The sequence below is a fragment of the Macrobrachium nipponense genome, chromosome 2, assembly GCF_015104395.2.
Source record: "Macrobrachium nipponense isolate FS-2020 chromosome 2, ASM1510439v2, whole genome shotgun sequence".
NCBI classification, from domain to species: domain Eukaryota; kingdom Metazoa; phylum Arthropoda; class Malacostraca; order Decapoda; family Palaemonidae; genus Macrobrachium; species Macrobrachium nipponense.
In genome coordinates, this window is record NC_087201.1 from 54,143,243 (window position 1) to 54,148,028 (window position 4,786).

The window sequence follows — 4,786 nt, forward strand, 5'->3', positions numbered from 1 at the left end:
AGCTGTTAGAAACCTGACTTCATAGAGGGACTGATATTCGTTCCCGACAAAGACACTGAAATCATAAATATCATGCAACTGGTCAAAACACTTCAACTGATGCAAGCTTCTTTTCTTCTCATACTGCAAATCATGCACAACTCTGTCTAACTGGGGAATCCTCTGGTTTTAACAATTATTTCATCATCCTCCCATGTTTCAAAGTCCGCTTCCACGACCGAAATTCAGTCCACAATCACACAGAGCTGAAGTTCACACCAGAATCCTTCCTGTTAAGATATATTACAAATCTGGACCACACCTCCACATAGGCTTAGTCTTGGCGCAACGCTTCCATCGAGCCGAGCAGATCTCACGCTGTGGAGCTAACGTAGGCAAGTTATGAGAGGCTGTGAGTTACCCAAGTCTGCTGCATCAATTAATCCAGCTTAATTAATATTTCTCAGGTGGGGTTATGCATAATTATCATATAACCAGCCACTCATTGGTTGGCTGGCTAGATTAACCTCTTTCTCAGCATAGTCACTAATAACACGAAAAATCGTCATCATGGTGAGATGATCTTCCCGAAGACATTATCTTTTTGGTCAAAATTAAGTATATACCATGGCAGTTTTTTCTTCCCGCTATGTACAGAAACATTTTTTTTTTTAACAAATATACGATTACCTGAGAATATCGTATTTACGTATGGTTGCCTTACAAAACGAAACTATAAATTTAGAATAGGAATAGTGTGATTATACGAATTCCGGCCCACCCTCCCCAAAATTGAAACTTCGTCGTGAAACCGAGTAACTGAGAGTGTGAAACATTAGCGCTCTATTAAATTCACAAAACTGAAACGGATGCCATGAGACACAAGAAAAGTGAGAGTTCCATTACAGTCGCTGAAGTGTCGTAATGAAAAGGATTTTTTTTTCGACAAAATTCACGAGAATCGAATTCAATGTGCTCCAGAATGCTCTCGAAAGTGCAAATTATTCAGGCATCAGTTTAAAATGGGAAAAAAAAAAAACATTTTCCATTTCAGTCTTGAAGTCCAACAAAGCGGCTTTTTTTAATTCAATTTTTTTTATTTTTGGCTATCGTACGCCGATAAAGCATGCTATTGTAGAAGCCGGCAACTATCATGATAATAATTCTTCATTACATTTGAAGTAAAAATGATGAGGGATACGTTTGAAAACCTCCTACATCTGTGGAGAACGAAGAGTCATAGCATATGGCGAGAACTGAATTTCAAGAAGGTGAAAATCCAAGAGGACCAGGCGAATGTATACAGTGAACTAATGAGCGACTATTGATCGGAGAGTGTAGGGTGCGGCCTTCACGTGTTTGAACAAATAAATTTAAAGCAATCACGACTGACTTGATTGACGATAAACTGTTATCTGTAGGAAAAAAAAAAGGAAGTCGCCAAGGGAGCAGACAGCTCAGCCAACGCCAACAGAAGAACCTCTGTTTTCAACCTGTTTGTTTGTTTGAGTGCAAACGGATTTTCATAGTAGGTATTGAGTATACGGCGGAGAAGCGAGTCATATCGATTGAGTCGCCCACAGAAAGTCTTCGAACTCGGTTAATTCTCTTCATGTAATGATGACAGAAATCGAACAAAGTGCAACACATACATAACCACTTCAACGGAGGAAAATGGAAGGTGCCAGTCTCATCACTGCGAACCTCTTACTTTCGATATTTGTAAACACCATTGTAAAAAATCAAATAAATTTCAATCCAATGCTGACAATTTGCCTTTTAATACCTTTAAAGTAGGGATTCGCCTCCATTCCCCAGCGACACCTCCTCGCTAAAGCTGCCATATAAAGATGTTCTAGACACGTAGACCATACAACATGAACACGGGCAGTCTTTAACAAAGCAGAGCAGACATCAGTTCATGAATCTAATGCAAGACTGACGTCATGACCATTCAGGACTCCGGGTGGGAAGAAGATTGGGGCTCGGCAAGCAAAGCTAAAAAGCATTTCTTTGTTTCCCAGCTCTTACGACTGATTTATAAGGCTACAAAGCCTAAAAATGACACTGGTCACGTGACTGGGGTGACGTCTTTGCGTAGGAACTTGTGAAAGAAAGCTGAAGGAGGAGTTTACCTAGCTTTCCAACTTATGTGTGTGTGTGTGTATTTATATAACACACACAAACACACACACACACACATATATATACATATATGTGTAAATATATGTGTTATATAAATACACACACACATATATAAGTTAAATATAAAACGTTAAAAGAGGAAAGGTCAGAGTTGACGTAATCTATGTAGCTTACATCTATTGGGATTTACAAATTATGAAAAGTTAATTTCAATTTACAATACTTAAAAGAGTTTACCGAGAAAAAAAAATAGACAGGAAAAAACCAGACAGACTTTAAAACATGTACAAACAGCAACGTGGAACATGAGAGGGATGTGTTCCTAGGAAGACCAGAGCAAAACATGAAGGTCAACCATAGTTGCGAGACCTACACCACAAAGGTGAAGGACGCATCAAAAGAAAGATAAGAATAAGGGCAAACCCTACAGCGAAATCCATCTATTGTGATGTTGTGACGTAATACACCCACTGTAATCCGCTGCAAATCTCGCATCCCTGGAACGCTTAGCATAAGCTGCACCTACATACTCTCCCTTCCAACGATTCCAAGTGAATAAACTCGAGGACGATCGAAAGTCGTTTCAGTTCTAAGTGAGTCCAAACTGAACACGTTGATTGCGTGGGTTCAGCCTCTTCAGACAAGTGCAACTGTTTCAATAGCATCAATAGGGACTACATATATAAAAGCGAAAATGAAAAAGATTCGTGATTAATTAAAAATCTAGTCAAATGTTATTAAGTGCATTTAATATTAGGCAATTACAGATTTTTTGTGTGCTATATTTTTTCCATGGGTAAAAACTTGCTTCTCCAAAGAATTTCATAACTGCTTAGTGATCTATTCATAAGGCGATATTCTTTGCAAGACTCTGGGTTTGATTAAAGTTAAGGACCTTAATGCAGACCTAGAACCAGAAAAGCATATCTGATGTGCTCATTACTTCATAACAAAAGAATGCTAACCTACTTTCCCTCCTGCCTACTCGCTTGCCTTTCAGTACAGCTACATGACCGAGTCGGTAAAGACGTCACTGAATTCCTGATTTCTCCTCTGTGCGCTGGTTTGAATCCACGAGAGGACGAAATTAATGTAAACTAAAAAATTCCCCTTCGATTAACATAAATGAAAATGTATTAATTCCGAGGTAGAGCGAATTGGATATTAAAGGACTTTTGTAGCTTGATGCAAGTATGTGAATTACGGTGATGTGATAAAACTCATATAGGTATATATATATATATATATATATATATATATATATATATATATAGGTATAAGAATCATATAATGTGCATAATTTCTCATGAAACTCAGAGACAGAGAACTCTCTCTCTCTCTCTCTCTCTCTCTCTCTCTCTCTCTCTCTCTCTCTCTCTCTCTCTTTCTACCATTATGATATGGAAAATGAGAGTTGTTTGTTCATGCTCCATGACTTCATGCATTTCTATCCTGATACACTGAACATTTTGAATGATTCTGATGAAAGAAAGCTTCTTAACCAGAGAATAAACTCTGATAGAATAATAACCTTCCTTTTACTTTTCAATTTTGCAATGCTTGCATAGTCTTCTCTTTCACCACAAAATCTCTACTAAGCATCTACTCCTGCATAAGTCGAAGAAACATCACTATATAAGTTAAAAGCTCTTTGGACATTTTTAAAGATTTTAGACCTGTTCGCGTCATACCACAAAACGACTATAATAATTCTTGTATTAAGTTATTCATACTCAAACCGGCCAGAAAACTACTACGATATGTTAGAAAGGGAAAATCAGCGAGTTACGAATCAGGGATTAACTGTCAAGCGCTGATTGATTTATGGTTACTACGCCTGGATTGACAACATCTAGGTTACTGAATTGCACTGAATATATAATTTCCGCCAAAGCCAAGCACTGGGATCAGTGAGATCATTCAGCTCTGCAACGGAAATGAACAGTAAGAGGTTTGAAAGGCGTAACAGGAGGAAAGCCTCGCATCTGCACTATGAATTAAGTGTTAGGGGACGGTGGAAAGTAAGATGGAAAAAAGAGAATATATAAAGAGGTACAGTGAAAGGAACGAAAGGGGTTGCAGCTAGGGGCCGAAGGCATGCTGCTAAGAACATGAAGCAGTGCTACCACAAGAGGTGCACTGACGGCACTATCCCCTCTCCCCCACCCCCTAAGTAGACAATATCTAGGTTATGGACGCACTCTAGGCAACTACACGCGCACCTTTCTTTTAATTCCACACACACACACACACACACATACATACATACATCAAGCAAACGTGGGTGGTAAACGGTAACCCAAAAAGCAGGTATCCAGTGGCGCTCAAGGGATCTCTAGTGACTAATAATTATGATTTAAAGCATAAAAAAAGAAAAAAACCCGTAACATTGACGATTTTGCGACCTACAAAACATACAATTTAATTAATATTAAAACACTGTTATTGCAACATGACATGCCTCAGGATGTTAATATTATTTTCACATATTTTTTCAACTCGTGACGAAACTCGGTCTTTGTGAAACATATAATTTGAAAAATCTGTTCTCATTTATATCTTCAGGTAAAATACAAATAAATAATACTATATTGTACAAAAAGGTCAAAAGGTCAACGGTGCAGCATGAAATCGCAGTTTTATTGGAAAAGGTCAGAAAGCT